Source organism: Callospermophilus lateralis, unplaced genomic scaffold, assembly GCF_048772815.1.
Source record: "Callospermophilus lateralis isolate mCalLat2 unplaced genomic scaffold, mCalLat2.hap1 Scaffold_137, whole genome shotgun sequence".
Lineage (NCBI taxonomy): Eukaryota > Metazoa > Chordata > Mammalia > Rodentia > Sciuridae > Callospermophilus > Callospermophilus lateralis.
In genome coordinates, this window is record NW_027512527.1 from 1,101,186 (window position 1) to 1,125,269 (window position 24,084).

Sequence of the window (24,084 nt, forward strand, 5' to 3'; positions counted from 1 at the left end):
AAGAGCTGCCTGTATTCATATACCGAGTGAGTCTTCACTCAGTAAACTCAAAGTTCAATTCCATTGATAGGACTTGTGAAGGTGAGTAGGAAGGTAACTAAAGTATTACTAACAAACCAAATTTCAGGTACGCAGGATTCCTCAGTATTGTGTAGCTCTGCATGCCAAAGGGAGGCAGGTCTTTACCTCCCCCCTGCAGACTCAGTTGCTAAATCTGAAAACATGAATTGAGACTCATGTGTACTCACCTTCAACACCCAGTGACTCCATGCTGAGGAATATATTTCCCCCAAATTCCAAAGTGCTCAGTGCTGTCATATTAAGAGTACAAAATGACTGAGAAAATCTTGGAAATGAACTCACATGATGTTTATCTTCCTAGAAACCTGGAGCCAGGAGGCAGCTAGAGGCAGCTTTCACTCCATGAGGCTGTAGCTTCCTGTTTTGGTGTGCCCTGCATTCTGGGATAATTGCAAACGTGCTCCAGGGAGGGGTGCAGATGCTTCCCGAATGTCTTTTCTGTCCTCAACACACAATGACCACAGGCCCTGGCTTTCCTTGCCTTATGCTTCTCTGACTGAATCTTATCTCAGTTATCCTGGGTCAGTCTCTCAATAATACTGAGCTGTAATCTAGCTAGGAAATAAATTCCAAAAGTTTTCATAAATAGCAAAAGTAAAGAAATATGTGTAATATTAATCTTCTTGGCATAAACTATTGCTGCACTCAGTGAAGGCTATTTTCAACTCCATTGTGCGTTCAGAAATTTACTTTTGCTAAAAGAGAGCACACATATCTGGGAACAAAGGGAAGAATCGATTCTGAGGCAGAGGCAGAGCAGTTGGGCGGAGTTGCCTTTTCTTCCAAGGGTGGAGATCCTCCTCTGTTCTCACTACATCTGGCAGCACAGATGGCAGGAAAATTAATAGGAGGGAGGCAGCATTGACCTCATGTGGATATGAGCAAGTCCTGGGACTGCACTGCAGGCAAATCTGACAATATCCTTAGAAGAGACCTTGAAAGTTCATGGAGTTCAGCTCCCTGCTGCTGCCCGGGCTGTGCTCCACACTGTCCCATGTCCTGAGCTAGCACCCTCTAGTAACAGCGCAGAGGCCCAGGAATAGGTCACGGAGGAGAACTGGCGGTTCACCTCCCTAGGTAAATGTGGAAGCAATGTTAACATCTGTTTTGTGTTAGTGTATCCTGTTGGAGAGAGGAACTGGGAAAAATGACTATATTTCAGTTCTCTCTATTGTATGTATTAAATCCATTATTGAAGTCATCAGAGGGAAAAAAAAAGACTATAGAAATATGTTCACCTTTAAATAGTTTAGTAGGGTAAATCCAATTGGTTTGTTTCAGGAACATATTGGTCATCAGTATGAATCGCTAATAAGTGAATGGTTATTATAAATGTTGTCTATTGATTATACAACATCATCTATTGATCTTGGTTTTGTGAATATTCAAGGCTGTACCTCTAGACTGCACACTCGGTTTTCACAGGCTGATCCAGAAGTTATTATATCTCTGCCACTACCTCTCATTAAAGGTGTCCTCATGTGGCAGTGGCCTTATGCCAAGGCTCTTGGATTTGAAAGACAAGATTAGCTTTTCTGATTAAAATGACACCTGGATCTCATGCTGTTTTCTCCCTTTCTGTTTTCCTTGAACATGGACAGGATGACTCATTGGAATCCAAGCACAAAATTTGCAGTCTTAATGCTTTTCCAGCAACTTTCTTGGCCACATACCTTTGCTATGTGAAAGTTGTTAACTGCCATTTTTTAAGCCAAGTTTAATTCATTCAATTCATTCAAAAACACACCTAAACAACACACTAACTATTGTCAAAATAACCTTTTGACTTCTAAATGGCAATAAGTCTATGCCATATTAGTCAGAATGGTATTGGTTCAAGCTTCCTCTAAATGTTATTTCACTTGTTATATACAGGTTTATGATTCAGAAATAATTTTAAAACTCTATATAAGAAGAAACTTTTTTCTTAGTCTTGACATCTTTTACTCCAATCATTTACCAATCTATCTCAGCTAAATTGGGTATCACTATTATGTGTTATCCCCCCACTTTTTTTTCTATTTAAAATTAAATTTGGAAAAAGCACTAGATAGATCCAGCCATGTATGTCTGAAAAATAATACAAAATTAAATATAAGAGGGATTTATTATGAAGCAGATTTGAAAACCACATGTATGAATCCTTGTATATGAATTTGAGTCCCTGTACACCAGCGATTAGGGGGTTGTTTCAAATTTGAATGTACTCAATATTTGATGAATAAATTCAAGTTAGTGGTGCCCTTCAGTCACATTGACCTGTGATTTTCTACCTTCGCTTCATGTAAAATATCTAGAAAGCTCAACATGCAGATATTTGACCCCATCTTCAAAACCTGGTCAGGTCTCAATCTAAAGGCAAAAAATTTGCATGTCTAGGGAGCTCCCAGGCAATTCTCCTGCTGCAGACTTGCAGATCTCATTTTCAGTAGCATAAACTATTCCAAACAGTGCCTGTGAAAAACCACGGTTATATTTGCACTTCCTTCAATATGGGTAGACCATTTGTGTTTGGGAAAGGTACTGCCACATACAGCTTTAAAGCCATGTTTCTATTTAATATAACCTTTGCCTTACGATGGCAAATTTCACTTTAAATTTAGCCCAATAGCCTGATTTCCAACATATTACGACTCTTAAAATTATGTGAAAACAGTTCTGCAAATATGTACTTTCCTTGCTCCAAATCTAATAACCCTATTATAATGGATTCCCACCATTTTCATCTCTGGAAACCATTATGATCCACGTCTGGTCTTATATGAATAATCTTTAAAAACATGTTAATACTATAGTAAAATGGCATGTAGTGTCTAAAATTCACAGAAAAATGTGGAACCCAGTTATGATTCAATGGACATATTTTCAGCTTTTAGAAACATTTCCCTTTAAGTAAGGAAAGATAGGTACTTCCCATTCTTTCTTTCTGCTTCCAGGTTTGCTCACTCATGCCCACACTCACATCAAGAGGTCAAGTCTCCTGTGTTGGACTTGGCAGGAAAGATGCTACCTATGCCTGATGGTGGGACAGGCAGCTCTGATGAATGTCATGCAGCAGGTGTCTGATGGACTATTACTTAAATCTCTGCTTTGGGAAAGAGCAATCAAATAGTAGCTGTTGGCATTTGTTAAATGAAAATTTCAGATGTTGATATCGTTTCCCCATGGCCACTGCTATACGATTTGCACAGAGCTGCTGAAAAATGGTGGAGCCCAACAACTTCACAACTGTCACTGTGGATGGCTCTTTATTATTTGTGTAGTTTTTGCACAGTTCTTATGCCATGACTCAATAGATTTCATATGTGAAATTGAGTCCAATAAATAAGATTTATTCAATTTATTGTCCCCAAATTCTATAAAGACTCTGATGTACATTCATGGGAAATTTTAATTTGACCATAGAATGTCATCATTTTGAGTCTATATTTAACATGGAAATGAATCTTTATGTGGCAAAATTCTGTTGAACAAATACATATATTCACACTTTGAACATGCGCCAATAGAGGAAAGTGCAAACATTTGTTGGTTTTTCAGATAAATAAAAACTAATTCTTTCTTATTTTTGTTCTTTATAGTTCACTCAATAGAGAGAAGTTCTTCCCCACTACAGAAGCAGGTTCAGAGCTGTTCCAGAGTGGCTGTAGGATTGATAGGTGGTCTCTCATTAGATAGCAAAGACACGTCCCCTGAATTTATGAGACTCACACAAGGTTGGCAGGAATTTCATGGGAGTGAAATATTAGCAGAAACAAATGTAAGTACATTTAAAAATTTTGTTTTCAGTGACTTCATAAGTATACTTTTTAAGAGGATGTTGGTAACCTACTGAGCATTCTTAGGAGATGATGTTGTCACAGAGCTGTTAGGGATGCTCTATGACTGGTAGAAGGTAAAGTACCCAGTTACAGACAAGCCGAGATTCAGTTCTGTCTGCTCCCCGAGCTCCATAGGCCTTTCCAGAGACTGCATAGCCACAGAAGGCTTGCCTGGCTCTCCTACCTCAACACTTGTCCCTGCTTGAATGTGACTGACCATAGCCACAAGACTGTAACCACTATAGTGTGGCTGAAAAGTCAAATTACAAATTCTGGGCAATTACAGGATACTGTGTAGGTTCCTGCTGCTGCCTGTAACATTTCCACACACCGACTGTCTGCGCACAACGCAGGCTTATTGTCTAACATCTGGAAGAGGAGCATAGGAGATGGTGTTAACTGGGTGTAACCAGAGGTGTCCTCGGAGCTGCCACCCCTCTGCAGCCTGCAGGAGAGACGCCATTTCCTCAGCTTTTCTGTTCTCTCTTCAAGGACAGCTGAGCACCAGCCTGACAGCTCTAGCTCCCACCTCGGGCCTTGTGTCCTGTCCCCTCCCCCTCCAGCCCTCGCCCTCCTTCTTGCAAGGACCCTGTGGTTACATACGGTTTACCTGGATACTGGATTCTCTTCTCATCTAAAGATCCTTAATCATATCTGTAAAGCCCTTTTTAACCATGTAAGGTCAAACGTAACAAATGCTCAAAGATTATGATATAAACACCTTGGGGATTGTCATTATTCTGCCACAAGTACTACCAAATCATATACTGCTCTTACAAAATAAAGATGAGAGCATTTAATTCATATACTGCTTGGTAGAGGAAATTGTAGGGGATGGCCAATTTTTTAAAAAAGGTAACCTATGATTTATATGGAGTTTCAAAATATTCTTTTAGAAAAAAGTTTAAATGATTAAATACTATAGAGTGCTACATAAGATAACTGAAAATATGTAAGATTTAAGGCATCTATTTTAGGGAAGTTAACTATACTAATTGCTTCTAATTATGTGGTTTTAATAAGAAGATTAGAATATTAATGCATTTAATTTAACATAAACTGATTTGTAAATAAATAATATGTAATAGAACAGGCATGATTGACACTTTTCTCCTGAGGATTCCTTAGTCTCTGGAATCTCTAATGTCTTTTTAACTAAGTAGAGGATATGACGATTGAGAAACCACAGCAAGGAAGAACAGAATGTTGCAAGTGTTGACACCAGGATGTAATGTTTTCTCAGTTATCATAGTATAAAAGGCAAGCAAGAGCACTGCTAGAGGTAAGTGAGGGTAAACACACATGCACAGGATTCATTTCCTGAAATTTACGGTGTAGATTCAAGTTTATAGAAAACATAGCATGGAGATTTAGGGAGGTGGTAATATACAGAGAGGGGTTGTTGATGTCAAGTGCCCAGAACACAGAGAGGAGGTGCTGAGGTCAAGTGCAGAGAGAAACGCTGATGGAGAGCCACATGCAGCAAACTCACCTGATGGTTCTTGTGGACAAGTGTCTGTTGCCATGCAATTGGGAATTCGTCAGCACTGACAGCACCGATAGGCACCTGGAGTCTTATTGTGGTGACCCTCATGACATGCCCTTTAATATATTTTGTACAATCCACAGTATGATACTCAGGAAACCTTCCCAAATGTGCAAACTCCAAGATCTTTATGTTTTTTCCTTTTGATTTTACTAAATGCCATCAGATTCAAATATGAGTATGCAAGTTAAAACACACAACTCTATGTAGTACCACAACTGTAATGTGGCACCACAAAGAAACAACCTTTCAATCATTCTGACATGGTACTCAAATCATTTGAAAGTGCTACCAAGCTCCCTGTATGTTAAAAAACCCTCCTGGTTTTCCACAACACCCATCCAGGTTCTTCTTTTTTATTTTTCCTCTTCTCTCACCTTTCATTCAATACTCACCACAAACAAGCAGCTTTGCAACAACTGCCCTAAGTCAAAAATGGATGTGTTGCTTCAGCAATGGACTCCTTTTCCTCTAGAATCTTCATGTTCTCTTCCACTAATCAGAGTTCTCTAGAGGAGCACAACAACAGCATGTGTATGTGTGCATGCACACACACACACACACACACACACACGCAGATAGATATATCTAATCATTCACATATATACATATATATGTGAATGTGTGTGTAAATGAATGATTGTCAAAGGGATTGTTTATTACCTTTTCTTACAGGATCAGGAGTGGACAGTCCCTCAGTGGTCATCTGCATGCTGGATAGCTGCAGGAATCAGTAGCTGCTTAGTCCAAGAAGCTGGAACCCAGGAAGAAGAAGGGCCATCGATGTAGCCTAGTCTGCGATGAAGCCCTGAAAACTCTCTGGAGGGTGGCTGCCAGCATCTGCTTTGCAAGAGTGAGAGAGCTGCAGCCTGGTGTCCTGGAGTGATCACAGCGACAACCAGAGTACCCCTCTAGAAGAACTGAGCTCCTCTCTTTACCTTCCTTGTTCTACCTCTTTGTTCCACCTGGGCCTCCGACCTACTGGATTGTGTCTCCCACTCGGTTCCCTGTTCCACATTCCAAACATTCCAAGAAACACCCTCATCCACACAACCAGAAGCTTCTTCAGCTTAGGTATCTTTTAATCTAATCCAATTGACAGTTCAGATTAACCATCCCAGCTCCCCAGCAGCTGTCAGCAGGCTTAGCCAATGTTCCTCTTTTCAGATATCTCCACTGACTCTTGTGACAACCATGCTCATGGATCAGCACTTCGGCTGGGGCTTGTTCATTTCCTTCTCTGGTCTCTCCTCTTCTCTCCACCTATGGGCCACTGACTGCTTGACCCTAAACATGGTGCCTCAGAAGTCTCCTCTGCTCTCACAGTTTCCACCACTAATGATATGCAGTTGGAAGGCACATGGATATCTCTGTTTGAAACCTCTTTTTTCATTTCTTATTTATTAATTGCCTGAATAAAATCCAAGATATTGCATATCTATCATAAACTAGACATATTCCAAACAGATAGAAGATCCTTTGCCCCAAACTTGCTTTTCTTCCAATGTCCCCATCTCTGAGAAAGGTTAAAACTTCTCTCATACAAAAAAATCACCCAAGTACTGCTGCTCCTACCTCTCTCTAGCTTTCCTGGTTCTCCTTCTTGGCACTCCCAGCTTTCTGTGTGAGCTGTGTTCCAGCTGTTAGCAGACAACCTTCGCATTATTCTGCTCTTATCTCCCTAATCCAAGCAAGTACCAGGGTGAGCTGGGACGGAAGCACATGTGGTTTTTAAGGCATGGCTTTGGGCTCTGCCTAAAACCCCAGGATTAGGACAACTTCTTTGCTGCCCTCCAGATGCTACTCTTGCCCCTGTTCTCTTGTGTGACTGTTCTCCTTTCTATCTGTCTGATACCACAAAACACTTCCCTGTCTTAATACACTTACACTTTATCGTCTCTGCCAGGAGCATCTGCTCACCACCACATTTCCTAACACCCCTCTGGTCTGGCACACTTTGTGAGGCAGGTTGTTACACTCTCACATGTGCTCTTAATGTGTGTACATCTTTATTAACATTTTATGATTTTATGCACCAAGATCAGTATATTTTTCCACTGCTATATCCAAGTACCAACACTTTTCCTTTCCACACATTGATTTCATTTTAAAATGTTAAATATTTGAATACCTTGATGAATGGGTGATAGGGATAGTGATTCTCATTTACAGAACTTGAAAAGGGTTAGGTACAAAAAGAATTAAACAAAAAAGATTCCAAACAATGGTGCTCATTATGTCAGATTTTCTCATTGGAAATTACAAAGGTCATGTCTTCTGATGACATTATAAAATAAATCATTGAGTCTGTGCTTAGTGGTATAAACCTGTAATCCCAACATTTCATGAGGTTGAGGCAGGAGGATGGCAAGTTCAAAGTCAGCCTCCACAACTTAGCGAGGCCCTATGTGATTCAGTGAGAACCTGTGTTTAAATAAAATATTAAAAAGGGCTAGGAAAGTGGCTCAGAGGTTAAGTGCCCCTGGGTTAAATTTTTGTATCAAAAATAATTAATTAATTGATTAGTTAATTAATTAATTAAAGATTATATATAACTATATATAAAAATTTCATATATAAGTTATATATATGCATATATATAAAATATAAGACCTACTTTTGAAACCTGTGAAATAAATAGCACATGGATAGACCCAAAATTAAAATGCTAAATTCAAGTTTTAATTTTAATTCTAGGATAAAAACTTGGATGAAAGAATGGTAAAATACACAAGGAGAGATTTAGAAAGGCTAAAAATCAAGAAGTAAATTGATAATTTAAACTTTAAACTATAAAATTAAGAGAATAGAAAACAAAAGTACAAATTGAAAACACTGAAACTAGAAAAAAAAATTCAGTCAAATTAAAATATAAACACAAAGACATTGAAGAGTCCTTGAGGTGGAAGCATTAAAAATAAGTTGGTTAAAGCAATCACAAAGGTGACTAATGACTTATAAGAGAATATTATAAGAGAATAAATTGAATGAATACAGGTAAGCAAATTTAAACTTTGTTTGATTATATCAGTTAAAATTCAAAAGAAAGAGTTATAAATCATTACAAAATACGCAAAGATACAGAAACAACTAGAATTTTTTTTCTTTTTATCATGGAGAAAAGGGAACTTTAATAAAGGAGAAAGCATATAACCAGAAGCAGATAAATGAGAACAGTCTTCTGAGGTGAAATAGTTTCCCCAAGCATGAAGGGCAGGTGACATCACTGAAGGTGGACAGCTAGGACCAGGGAGGTTACAACTGTGAGCTTCCTGCACAGTCACCTCCCACAGTCAGACTCCCACCACCAGCTGTCCTTCCAACTTCACCTGTAAACCCAGCTGTGCTGGCCTGTGGGAGATATTCAGTGACGTTTTGCCTAGAGACAGTTCTCAGTGAGCACTGAACACCTGAAACTTGTGTCTGCTTGAAAAAGATCATTCCAATAGCTCCTATGTGTTTACCATTCTCACCCAGCCGTCGCCAACTTTAAAATGAGCTGGAAATGACAATATAAATAGATACTCATTGGGAAACTTAGGTTTATAAACAAATACCTGAAATCAAAAAATATTATCTGCACTTCTGATTTCCCTGATATCAATTCTTTCAACAAGCAATACCTTGGAAATGAAGTGAGAGGATCTGGGGAGGATTCATTTTGATCTTTGCAAGCAAAAATATTGATTCGACCACATATTCATCCATTCCATGCATTTAAAAATACTTTGCCATCATCTACCTCGTAGATGGGTATCAACCTCCTCCTGTGTATGCACATGGCAAACACTGACCCTACATGGCAAAGAGACCACTGAAATTTCCTACTTTCCCCAAGTCTGCTCTTGCTCACAGAAGGTTAAACAGTATTTACAAAAGATGCAAACATACAGAAACATCCTACCAGAGGATGACAATCATTAACAAGGAAGTGCGACACACAAGAGCAGCCTAAAGCAGGTGGACTCCATAAGACCATAGGTGCTATTTTTGCCTCACTGAGAATGACTTTTTATCTGAAGCATGAAGCATGGGACAGATCAGCCAGGCCAGCTTGCTGAGGATAGGGCACGGGCTGTTCTAAATGTGGCCAGCACCAGTGGATGTGACTCCCAGAATTTGGCATGTTTCAGAAACACCTGGAGGGCACGTGAAAGCAGATTGTCAGTCTCTGTCTGGGGGTTTCAGACTCTAAGTAAGAGATAGGACTCCAGAGTACACATTCCTGATAAACCCGAAAGCAATGCCACTATTCTAGGAACCCACCTGGAAAACTACCACTTTACATAAAAACAGACACATAGTTGCAAGATATAGAACAGAGAAAACAGAGGCAGAACCACCCATGTACAGCCATCTGACCTTTGACAAAGGTGCCAAAACATACGCTGGAGAAATGACAGCCTCTTTTACAAATGGATCTGTAGATTGAAGAATGAAAGTATATTTCTATTTAAGTCAGCATTTTTGCTACTGTGATTAAAAGACCTGACCAGAACCAATGTAGAAGAGGAAAAGTTTATTTGAAGGCTCACAGTTTTAGAGTTCTCAGTCCATAGACAGCCCGCTCTCCAGGTAAGTCTGAATGTCATGGTGGCAGAGCATGGTGGAGGGCAGCAGCTCACGTAATGATCAGAAAACAGAGAGACTCCACTCACCAGATATAAAATACATGCCCCAAAGGCAAGTCCCCAGTGATCTACCTCCTCTAGCCATAAGTTACCCACCTTAGTCACTTCCCAGTTAATCCCATCAGGAGATCCATTTACTAATTGGGTTAAAGCTTGTTGTAATTTGATCATTTGTCCTTTAATCCTTCTTTCATTGTCTCACATATGAGCTTTTGGGGGACTTCAAACAAACCAACCATAACAACCCCTATACCTCGAAAGTCACATCAATATGGATCAAAGGCTAGAAATTACACAACTCTAGCTAAAATTAGGCTAGAAACTACACAACTCCTAGGACAAAATGTAGGGTCAACACTCCAACATACAGGCACCAGCAAAGTCTTTTTCAATAGGATCCGTAAAGCTCAGGAAATAATCCCAAGCATTAATATATGTGGTGACCTCAAATTAAAAATCTTCTGCACAGCAACAGAAACAATAATGTGAAGAGGAAACCTATAGAACATGATAAAAGCTTCACTAGCTAGTCTTCTGACAAGAGGATTAATATGCATAATATACAAAGAACTCAAAAAACTCAACATCCAAAGAGAAAAACCCAATTACTAAATGGGTAAGTTAATTATACATGTATTTCTCAAGAAAAGAAACACAAATTATCAACAAATATATGAAAAAAATTATCAACATCATTAACATTATAGAAGTGACAATCAAAACTACTCTGAGATTTCATCTCACACCAGTCAGAATGGAAGTCATCAAGAATACAAACAATAGGGCTAGAGTTGTGGCTCAGTGGTACAGCACTCGTCTGGCATGTGTGAGGGCATGGTTTTAATTATTAGCACCTCATATAAATAAATAAATGAATAAATAATATATCCAATGACAACTAAAAAAATATTTAAAAAAAATACAAACAATAATAAATGTTGGAGAGAAGGTGGAGAAAAGGAGCCATTTTATAATAATGGTGCAGTTGTAAGTTATTAAAAGCATTATGGAAATTGGCATGCTAGTCCCTTAAAAGAGTAAGCACAGAACCAACATATGACTCAGTTGTAGCACTCCTCAGTATTTATCCTAAAGAACTAAAGTCATCTTACTATAACGATATATGCATACCCATTTTTATAGCAGCACAATTCACAATAACCAAACTGTGGAACCAGCTTAGGTGCCACTCAACCAATAAATGGATATATAAAATCTGGTGTATATACACAAGATAGTTTTATCTGTCCATAAAGAAAAATAAAATGATGTCATTCATAGGAAAATGAATAGGATTGAGACCATTATGTTAATGAAATAAGTCAAACTGAGAAGGTCAAAGTTCATATGTTTTCTCATGGATGAAATCTAGAGAGAAAAAAGAAGGCAGGGGCAGGGGTCTCATAGAAAACAAAGTGAGATCAGAGGAGGAAAGATACCAGGGGATGAGTGGTACATATTATATTATTACTTGTGTGCCTGTGCAATAAAGCCCTGGCAGCTGCCCGTAAGGTGCGATGGTGGAGTAAGAGCACAGTGAGCTGAATCCTAGCAAATCCCACTATTATGTACAACAATAATGCACCAATAAAACAATGTGGAAAAATAAAGGAAACTACTGCCTAACAGCATAGTTTACAAGTGAAGAATGGAAGACCAGCCAACGTTGTTAAGAAATAAAAGAGACTGGAAAACAAGGCCAAGGTGGAGCTGAAAGGTAGGTGAGATCACGCCAAGGAGCTGTCAGGTACTAGAAGCCATCACAGGTTTTACACTGGAAGGAACAATTTGAGTTTTTAAATTTTCATTATTTTAGCTGTAGTTAGATCAGGTTGCTGGAAGCGAGTGAATGAAGGTAGAGAAACTAGTGTAGAGAAACCCTGGAAGCTGCCCGGAAGGTGTGATAGTGGGATAAGTGCACAGCGAGCTAAATCCAAGCAAGAAAATGGTAAATGTGATGGTTCATCCTGCCCAAGTGCATTTGGAGATACAACAGGGTACCATGGACTTAACAGATTGTTTGAAGTTAAAAAGAAACAAAGAACTAACAAAGCACATCAAATGGTTTTGAAGAGACTAAATATAGTGTACTGACTTACATGGAAGTGATTTATTCTTACTTTCATGGATCTTTTGGATAAGGTAGAACAGAGGAGGCACAGCATTCTGATTCCAATAAAATAAAAGAACTGGGCTAGCAGGAAAATCCTCCTACAAATAACTTAAGAATCTGGATTAGCCAGAGCTGTTTAAAAGATTGCAAACTCCAAAATGAGAACGCAAAATCCACAGGGGCTTTGAGTGAAGCAGGAAAAGGGAGGCTCTGATGGTTCAGGTGGAGCTGAAGTGGTGAGGCTTGGGCAAGGAGGTCGACATCTCGGCCTCAGACAGTGCAGGAAAACGAAGCTCACGAATGGGAAGAATGTCCTTTCTTGGCAGCGTGACAACCTCCACGAGAAGATAAACAGCCCAAATCAAGAGGCAAAGTCATGCTATGAGACAGTGAAGGTTACTTCTATCTAGACTTGGGAGTTGAGGTGAGGGTGTTTTCCAATGAAAGTGAAATCTCATGCTAGCACATTGCTTTATATTTGTTTGTTTTTTATATAGCAAATGCCGAAGCCAAGATATTAATCTAGAAATTATTCCCAGCAGAATAGCACCTGGTATGAGGAACAGAAACAGACTGGAAATGAATTGGGAGGAATATTTAAAACACCTAGGCCTCTCATAGTAGAAATAATTAAATAAGGAAAGGAAAAAAGAATTCATAGCTGACAAAGATAAAATTATCTACTACACTAAAAAGAGTAGACACTAAATAGGAGGGATAAGCCCCACAAACTTGAAATAACTTGAAAACTTAAAGAGTCTAATAAAATCAATGCATTTTAAATGAGATGGGATAAAGGGAAGTATTGAAATATAGAAAAGAAAAATATATATTAGCAACAGTGGAACTTCTAGAGATAACAAACAGTTATTCAAGTTAAATTTTAAATGAGTGACTTAAAGAGCATATTAAACATTGTTAAAGACAGAATTAGTGAAGTGAATGATATATTTGAAGATAATGCCCAGTACATTATGATCCATCAGATATGTGACAACTAATCAGAGAGAATTCTGGCATAGAAATATTAAGACCACACAAAATATACTTCAGGTAAATAAATGTAATTATGAATAATGTTGCTGAAGAATAATAAAAAGAACAAGTATAGAAGTGTACATAATAGGTAATATCCTAAGAAAGTGGACACATTCTTTTCTAAGATCAAAATTCATGAAGGAATATTGAGAAATATATCCCCCAAATCCACCAATGCACTAGATAATGAGAAATCTCAGCATCTTCCCATTATAACAACCCAACCCTTCCTCAAGAAATCCTGACAGGAGTGACTTACACAGATTTAAAAAGAAAGAAAGAAAGGGCAATAATCAGGATGAAGAAAATGATGATGACGATGTGTTTGTGTGTGTTTGTGTATGAAAGAGACATTCTATTAATCTATTAATTAATAAACATTCTATTAATTATTAGACATTCTAGTTAATCTTTCAGATGCACCTAGAGTACTTCAATTACCAAGATAGTACAGCAAAAGAAGTCTCAACAGTAATAGAACCATCATGTACACTCTATGAGATTTGAATTCATACTAAAAAGAATCTTCAAAGCCACATATTTTGGGAAACAAAACATGCACACACAACTAATCACTGATTTAAGTAAAGAATATACCATAAAAAAGATTTAATGCAGCATCTCAGTCCCTTTTGTGATACTCTGGCAGAATTCTTGAGGCTGGGTAAGTTACAGTGAGCAGAACTGCATTGGCCAAGTGAATGCCTTGCAGGAGCCTTCTTGGTAAGTGGTCATTCTGAGGGAGGTGGGTGGTCACAGAACAGAGCTCAGCATCTCCCCAAGGCAGGGCGGCAAGAAGGAGCCAATCCACTCTCAGGCACCCTCTTTGCAGTGGTATGAATCCAGTCATGAGAAGGAGCCTTCATGACCTAAATGCTCCCACCTCCCAACTCTGTGGCACAGGAGAACTGGAGATGAAGTTTCCAACACGTGAATCATGGGGACATTTTCAAACCCCAGCATACCCATTAGCATAAAAAAAATGCTGTTAACAACATTTGGGGGTTGCACCCCTATCAGTCCTTTGAAAAAAATTTTCAATATTAAAATGCATCCCCTTGAAATAAAGGTTGAGACCTCCATGGAGAATCCTTAGCTCAGAGAGTTAGAAGAAGGACAGAGTAACCAGAGCAATACTGAAGCACAAAGGATCTAACAGTTAGTGAAATAGAAAACAGTGTGTGGGAAAACATAAGTCTAATTCTTTCAAAAACACTAACACAGTGCTTAAACCTTGGTGGTTACTCTAGGCAGTGGGAGGGTCATTGCCGGTCACTTCAGGCCACGGCTCACAGGCGTCATGTCCTGGAAGGGCTCTTATTTCTGTAACCATTGCCCCACTCTCTTTCTCTACCTGCCTCTGCCTCTGCCTCTTTGCTGTCCTAAGGATAGATGCTTTCCTTCACTGGGCCCTTCCGCCATAATGGGATGCCTCACTTTGGGCCCAAAGCAATAGAGGCAGGAATCTGTGGATTGAGACCACTGAAACCTTGACCTCTGTGCAAACGTTTCCTCCTCTGTGTTTCTTGTTGGGTGACTGGGCTACAGTGCTGATAAGGTTAATTCAAACATAGGCTTAGGTCTATTTTTTTCCCAGCTTGACAAACACTCATGTGTGTGTGTGTGTGTGTGTGTGTGTGTGTGTGTGCTTGGAAGTGAACCAGGTATTAAGCATGCTGGAGAAGCACTCTTCAAGTACGCATCTCATACTGGGGGTCACAGCCTCATGGCCTGACTGCCTCCTCATGGAGTGGTTCCCCACTAGATGTGCCCTGTGTAACGGAGTCCTTCAGGTTGACCTGGAGGACATTGGATTAGGTATTCAGATCTTAATGAAGACAGAAACATCTCTGGAAAAGTGAATATGTGACAATGATAAAAACTAATGCTGATTTTGCTTCCCACAAGACATAAGAAAATAATGTAGCAGAAAAAAAAAACAACATCATTCTGTGGTATTGAGCACACAGTGTGTACGCATGTAACACTGGCTGAGGGGGTGGGCTGGAGAGGCAGAGCAGCAGCATTCTCTACTCTAGTACCACAGAGTCCCATCAGGGTACTGTTCCTTTAGTCCCTCCCACACTCACGTCCTACCTTTTTGAGCATTTTTATCAATAGGTGCTGAATTTTGTCATGTAATTATTCTACATGAATACATGCCATCATGTGTTTCTTGGCTTTTCAATAAAGCGCATTACATAAGGATATTTGTGTCTATACTCAGGATGGACTTTGGTCTGTCAATCTTGGGTTTCTTCCGTGGTTTTATCCTGGCATCGACTTTTCTGGTTTGATCCTCAGGTAATACCAGCTTCATAAAATACATGGTGACCTGTTCCCTGTTCTACTTCCTGGAATTGTTTGTATAAGATGGGAATTAATTCTTCTTCAAATGTGAGGTGGGATTCTCCAGGGATATCATCTATACCTGAAGAGATTTTTGGAGCTTTTTATATGAGGAACTTTATTTCCTTCATGGTCACTTGGCTTTTATGTAAGTAACGGCCCTGAAACAGTTTAAGATCCCCAAAGCCTATGTGCTCACTCTCCATCACCTTTAGCAGCGGTCAGAAGACTTGGGTGGAGAGGCTGTGGGGCACGTGGTGAAGCACCAGCCACTGCTGCAGGCAGGCTGGACCCTGCCCACTGCCCCTCTGGCTTCTCTGCCCTTGGGATTATGGAGATGATGGCACAGAACACTCTGGAGTGTCCAACGTCTTTCTAGATGTGTCTTCTCCAACACCTGCCACCCACCCTCCCCACACACCTCAGGGAGGGGCCGAAGACTGGGGAAGGGATTCTTTCTGCCCAAAACAGTCAGCTCAAGCCTACAATGGCTCAAAAGAGAATCTCCATCTACACTAGGTCAAGGCCAGCAAGGCCCCCTGTACCCTGGTTCAAGGCCCATGAGTCTATCTGCACTGAACAGCAGAGGGAGGCCCCGTGGTCCAGGCAGTGGACTGAATGGCTGCAGGCTTCTGCCCTTGCCCTGAGCCCTCATTCTCTTTTTAAATTTCTTTTAAAGTTGTCTCTTCTGTTTTTAAATCTGACTTTTTAAAACAAAACAAAATTTGGAATCTCAATTTTATTATACAAATTGTGAGAAACAAAGATTTTTGAAGAACCATCTCTGCTATCCCAGATGCCAGGGAGGAAGGCCAGGGCAGGGGGAATGTCCCAGGGAAAAGAGCCTCTGGTGTTGGGGGCGGGGGTGTGGTCCTCGTGGAAGCAGACGTGCTCTTGGCTGGAACCCGCGTGGGGAAGCCGGAGGCAGGTGGCACGCCTCACTGCTGAAGCCGTTTCGGTCCCCTTCCTGACAGGTGTTGGCTGCACGATGTCCGGATGCTCGGAGCTTGGGGTCTTCTGGGTGTATGCTGGTCTGTCTCACCAGGGCGCATCCACTAGAGCCACTCTGTTTTGGAACCTAGGGCACCTGTGGCCTCCTGGCCTTGGTGTCAATATCCTTCTGGAGGCACAGCACGCAGCAGCACAGTTGCCCATGCAGGTGGCGACTGTCCTAGTGACCCCTCCAGCCCCTGCTGCTGTGAAGGGATTGCCCTGAGGAGGGACTCTGAGAGGACAGCTGGGGCCGTCTGTGACCCACCTGTGGAGGACCACCCCGGGGCTGGGCCAGGGGTGCTCAGGCTTGCAGAGCACAGGTCAAGCTAGGGGCTGGGCTGGCAACAGGTGTGTCCATGTGGAAGAAGCTCAGAGGAATGGCGGGCACGCTGCCCTGACCGCTCGGCCTCCTCAGGCTGCTGCTTCTCACAGGGCAAGCGAAGGGTGGGCTCGCTGCAGCCTTGTTGGGGTGGACACTGGGGGGATCTGCAGGGCTTGGACGAGGCTGAACTTCCCTACAAAGCACAGGGCTCACCTGGAGCACGCAGCACACCCTCTGTGTTCTCTGGTGCTAGAGGATGAGGTAGGTGGCCTTGGCCTCCTGGGATTTCCTCTGGTCCAGGGACACCCAGGTATTGTAGGGGTCATGACCATGTCAAACATGATGGTCTTGTTGGCGAGGTCAGGGTGTCTGGGAAGCGCACTTGCCTGCTACAAGACTGGGTGAAGGGTTCTCACCCTGGCTCAGCCATGGGTTCCCCATCACCTCCTCCAGGGTGGGCGTCTGAGTGGAGTCCACTGTAAGCATCTGCTGGATGAAGGCTGCTGGCGTCCTGGAAAAGGTGCGGGGAAGGTCGTAGCTGGCCTGCACGATGAGCTTCTGCAGGCGCTTGGTGGTGCGTGCCTTAAATGGGCATCTCCCTGTGAGCATAAGAGAGTGACACGCAGCTCCAGACCTCCACGGGGGACCCTCATATTCTTGCCACTGCACGACTTCAGGGGCACGTACAGAAAGTGCCCCAGAACCTTTTGAGCCTCTGCCCAGGTATGAACCTGGCGCTCAGGCCAAAGTCCATGAGCTTGATGTTGCCGCCCTGGCATCCACCACCACATTGCCAGGCTTCAGGTTCACGTGCCTGATTCCTCTGTCGTGGAAGTGATGCAGAGCACCCACGATCTCCCTGAACACTCTGTGGGCCTTCTACTCCCTCAGGCCACTGGCCTCTGGGATGCAGGATGCAGCTGTTCCCACCTGCGTGCTCCATAAACATGAGGACTTGCCCGTGGTCTCCGTGACCTGGAAGAGCTGGATCATGTTTCAGTGATCCAAGGCCATCAACCTCTCCAGTTCATATGGGATGGACATGTTCCCTCTGTCCTCACCACAACTTTCACTGCCACCTCTTCCTCTGTGAGGAGATGGTGGGCTAGCAACACCTGGCTGAAGGCTCCCCACCCAAGGTCCCTCACGACCTGGTAATGGTCCATGAGGGGTGACTTGTAGCAGGGGCTTGGCTCCTATGCTATTCTGACTTCACTGACTGTGCATCCTAAAGCCAGAACACCAACTAAGGATGCTAGCTAAAAAAATAATAATAAGAAGAAACCCAAACAAAATACCCAAGCCAACAACTGAAAGACAAAATAAACAAAAGCCCAAATCAAAAAACCAACAGCAAAACACCACAATTACCAACTACCAGCCACCAACTACCAACCCACAAACATGCTAACTATCTGAGAGTCCAACAGGTTACCACCAAGAGCTTCCTGTGCTCATGGACAAAAACCCAGATGCAGCCACCCTCTTATATGGCCAGGGTTTGAAATCCCATCCCAGTGGCCCTAGTCACTCCTGGGAATAATCCCCAGTGGTCATCTCACTCCGGGACCTTCAGAACCTTCTCAACATTCGTAATAAGAATAAGAAAGGACCCTGGAAGCTTTTGGTTTCAGGGGGTTATAGGAACCAACAGTTACACGTTTAGAGATTAAAACTTGTGGGATACTTCAATGATCTTTTCACTTGGAGTCTGATGAAAATCCGTAACAACTTTGGGCCTTTAAAAGCTTCCTCCTATCTACACTCAAAGTGCTCAATTCCTATTTCTTCCAACTCAGAATGATTGGTGTCCTAGGGATGATAGTGCTTCACTCACATGGTGACGCTACCACAAAATGCTTTGTCCCCTAACACACTTTAGAACTTGGCCTTAACACCTATGGGGTTGAGAGGGAGGAACACTCCTCATCCCTTCCCCACAAGGTTCTCTTCAGATTTTGCTCTAGAAACCCTGGATCCAAAGGCAGTTCAAAGTGATACAGGGTAAAATACAGAAGCCGAAAATCCTAGAATTAGCAAATAAGTCAAGTACCTTAGACTGGTAGTTTATTAACAATAGAAATCAACTTCCTATGGTTCTGCTGACTGGCAAGTCCAAGGTCAAAGCACCTTGTTGCCGTTTTGTTTTTTGTTTGTTTGACATACTGAACATTGAATCCAGGGCCTTGTGCATGTCAGGCAAGTGCTCCACCTTTAAGGTACATCCATGAACTTTTTTTTTTTTTTTTGAGGCATGGTCTCACTCGGTTACTCAGGTTGGTCTTGCATGTGTGAACCTCCTGCCTGAGTGTCCTGAGCAGAGAGGATTAGAGCCAGTCATGATTTGGATGCTACGTGTCCCCTGCACAGGCTCCTGTGCTAGTGAATCAAGAAAATGTAAAGAAAACCAACACATAAACATTAGAAGCTAAAAGTGTAGAATGAACTAATTATATAAATAACTATATAATCTATATTAAATAGACATTTTACAAAGTATGGATAATAAAAACTGACTCAAAGTGAAACATAAACCTTAATAAACAATTAATGAAATTAAAGCCATAGAAACTACAGTATAAATATGTCTTTCTTCCAATCTCTTCAACATCAACACACACCAGGCCCAGACAGTTTTTTAACAAAAGTTCTATAAAACTTTAAAAGAACGTGTAATCCTTAAATTATATAAACTGTTCCAGAGGACTATAATGTGAAAGTTTCCAAACTCATTTTATGAGGCTACTAAAACTGTAATAGCAAATCCAGGCAAGGATAGTTTGAGAAAGGAAAATTGCAGAGAGATCAAAGTTAAGACTATAAATGCAAAAATGTTAAATAGAATATTGGCATCTGAGCACACTCACCAAGTTTTGAAAGTGAAAATACACCATGGACAAACTAGATTTATCTTAGAATGGCCAAAATTGTATCCAGAATGTTACATAAACTACAAATGATATTCTTCAGGCCTTATTAACATATTGGAGGAGAAAATGTACCGTGATTATTTCAACAGATGCAAACCAGGCTAGACAATCGAGGACTAGCAAACAGCTTGAAGCATGTGCCTCAAAAACCAAGGGTAAAGGAAAACTATCAAAAAATCCGTCCAAACTAATAGCTCATGGTGGCATTTTAGAAGTAGTCGAATAAAAGCATGGAGCAGAAATGTCATCACTATTGGTACTTGTGTACTACATGGTGCTTGAAGCCCTACGCCAGGGAACAAAAGAAAGTTAAAAAAAAAAAACAAGGAACAAAACACCCATTACAAAAATAAGAGTGACTGTCTAATAGACATTGCAGGAAAATGTGAGATTCTATGAAAATCTGAGATTACACAAAATGCGATCATATAAAAATCATATGACAATTAATAGCAGTGTGTGCTGCTCTACCCTGGGATTCACTTTACCCTGTGAATAGATAATTAAAATGAAGATACCATCAAATTCTGCTACATACTGAGTAGGGTACTACCAAATATTAATTTTTAATAAATACAGATAGACAAGTTTATTCTTGGACTTAAATGTAATCATCTTTCTCATAATGGAAATATATTACCCCAAATGCTTCTTTTCTCAAATCGTGGTAATGATGCTCTCTAATTCCAGTAAAATTTCTACCAAGTCCTTTTTGTGAGACTTAAAACTGATCTTAACCTTATATGAAGGTAAAATGACCAACAACATTCAAAACAAATTCAACAACCAACCAAGTCTCATGTAAATCATGATGCTACAGTATAGTACAGCAGTTCGATCTTGATATAATTGCAAACAACACACCCCTTCTGATGAAATTAGCCAGAAGCACGTCGACACCTACAAACCTGTGCACGTATTGTAAATTTTTATGGCAGCTGAAATCACAAATTAGCATATTCAATAAAAGGTGTTGGACATAATATGTATCCATATGAAAGAAAATATGCTCTGATTGCTTGGCACACAAAACATCATCTGTAATGCTTAACCATATAAATGTAAAAGAAAAAATATATAATTTTAGAAGACAAATTTTATCAATAAGATATTTTATGTGATCTCTAAAGGAAAAATAAAGAAAAAGCTAAAAAATTCTCTTACTAAACTAAACATCATGCTTTAAGTTAAAAGGTAATCAATCTACAACTGGAATATGATATTTCAAACACATAACTGAAAAATTCTTAATATTCAGAATATAAAATAAATAAAATGACAACTATGTAGAAGTGTAAGAAACCATAATGGGTAAAAGGATATGAGCATTCAATTCATAGATCTAAAAAAATGAATAAAAAGAATATGAAAAACAATTACCTGACCAAGCAAACAGAAATATGGTAAAATATCCCATAACCATTGAGTTGGCTCAGTATACACAAATCAGGAAAAAACTGACAACACTCAGGAGAGTCAGGGACCTCTCAGGATCACAAGGACACATGCACTAGAAGAGTTATTGCAGAGTTGTTTGCAATAGGAATTTCATAATGACTTCCCTAGAATTAGAGGAATAAATAGTATCTATGGAAAAAATGAAATGACAATTAGTAGATTGTGTTGGCTGGATAATCATTTCATGGCCTTAAGTTTGAATGAACATAAAATAATTGAAAGAACCCATGTAATAATTTCACAATTCATGTAAGTAGAAAAAAATATTTTATTTTATATATTTCTGTCATCTTCCTATCATCTGTAGAAATATCTACATCTAGGTGGTTATAACAACAAATATATTAAAAAAGTCCAAAGTTATGATATAAAACAAAATATTCCACTGGACTAAGAAGAAGGTGGAAGGATTTGTTTTAGAGAAGATCAAGAGCTGTAGTCACTAGAGAGAGGGAAAAAGAAATGTTTTTAAAAACTAATATGTGCTTGCCATTATTTTTATACTACATAATGGATTTCCAATATTTTATATTTCTTTAAGATTAAAAAAAAATGTGTTCTTCCTAAGTATGCCAAATTATTGGCACTTCATGATTGCAGGGGTGTTTTTTTATAAGGAAGATATTACATTGTTCTTACCAAGAGTACATGTCAAATAAGAGACGATTCCTGAAACCCTCAGAGGAAAAGAGCACCCACGGCTTCTGGAAGCAAATTGATGTGCTCCTGCCTCAACCGCTCAGCCACTCCTCTCAGAGCATTGACACAGCCACTGCAAACAAGTGATATCCCCGGAATGACCATGCCTAGGAAATGTACTGAAAACCAATTCTATAATCATAAATTAATCTCTAAAAATGTACCCACTTAGTACAGCTAAGTTAGGTACCAGGTGTTTCTTATGGCATCTTTTAAGTCAATAGATTTCAGCCAATAGAACCATGCTATCGTAGTGTGGTCCATGGACTGGCAGCATCAGCAGCAACTTGGAGCTTATTAAAAATGCAAAATTAAAGGCATCTTCCCAGATGTATAGAACCAGCCTTCTTTAAATGAGAGCCCCAAGGTATTAAATGCACATTCAAGTCAAATGCCACCACTATAAAAATTATTTACTTAGACAAATTTAGGTGCTTCTTTGAGGAAATACTCTAAGCACTCAAAGATGTCAATCATTTTTTCCCATTGTTTAAAGAAATAGTGTAAAGAAAAACCACAAACTTTCTATAGTAATTACTTTCATAAAGGCTACTTGTGTCTGATTTATCTGGACATAGAAAATTAAGATGGACTTGAGTTATTCACTTATTTTATATTTGATTTTTAATAAAACATGATCAATTGGGTGCCCAAGGCCAAACACATGGCTAGAGAACTCAAGTTTTTCTGACAAACGCAACACATCAGTGGAAAGTAACCTACTATTTTACAGGTGGGGACAGGAATGCTGGATTCCATATTTGAACTGGAACCAGATTCTGATTAGATGCTCATTTTTAAAACAAATGATTTTCATATCTGGAGGAAAAGCAATACACAGAGAAAGAAATCACAGAGATTCCTTCACTAAGCCTTAGCTTCCTGGTCCATAAAAAGAAAAGGCCACCAGAAACATCTCTGAATTCTGTTAAACAAATTAATGTTTGCAAGTGATGCTTTTTTTTTAGTAAATATCAATTCCTTCCAGGGTAGCATTTCCACATCACACCCTCTCTCCACAGGTGAATTTCCTGCCAACAGGAATTGACTGTGACTGTTTTCTTTTTTTTTCTTTTGCTTCAACATTCTGTAGAAAAATGTGATGCTGAAGCCTATTTTAGACTTTGCTTTTCATTCTTTGTGAAGCGTCAATTCTATAGTATCTTCCTCCTAATCTCTATAATGAAAGTTTTGTTACAAAGCAAAGAATACCAGAAATTTGTCTGGGAAAAATGCAAGCTATTCACAGATCACACAATGCTCCATCTTGAGTTTTGATGAAAAGCTTAGAAAACTGAAATGGATTCACATGAACCTGTGCTTCACTGTTGAAACTACTGTTTGCAGTTAAAGGACAGAATACCAACTGGATAATCAATAACTTTCAGACCTGTGATTTACATTTTCTAAATGAATCAATGCTATGTTTACTCTATTTCAGAAAAAAATGAAATGAGACTACTAGTGTATTTTAGTAATATTAATAATCTAAGGATAACATGTTTACAATTAGAAATTTATACATACAACTTGTAGTTGAACGCCACTTGAATGTCAACGGAAGTTAACTATTATTTAAGATTACAGTGCACTTTAGACCCCTTCTGTTATTTTAGGAAGCTTTTTCTGATGAAATGTGTTTTGTGTACTAAGATATTTCACATTCTCTGACGAGTTCAGTGGTGGGAATGTAGTGCCTGATTTATTTTGTTAAATTCTCCTTTTTCAGATCTCTGTGCTGCACTGCTGTTGCCCTTTGTAAATACCAAGAAGAGGGCTTTTTAATCCTGCCTCCCTTAGAAAGACTCAGCACTGACTTCAGAAGGAAAACAAAAAGAAAAAGAAAAGAAAACTTGTTGAAACTTCAGTTCGGAGCTTTCTACCAATCAAAAATAAAATTCAAATATGTCTGTTTGTTCCTTTATTAGTATGATGATGTAAATAAATTGAGAAGTGAGTATTTTTAAAGCCTACCTATCTTCCAGATTCAGCTCCAACAAGTAAGGAGATTAAAATTTGTTGATTTCATCCTTATAATAAGAAATATACTGGAAAAATAAAACAATAATTTTTAAAACCCCTGAAAATCAATGACTTTATTTT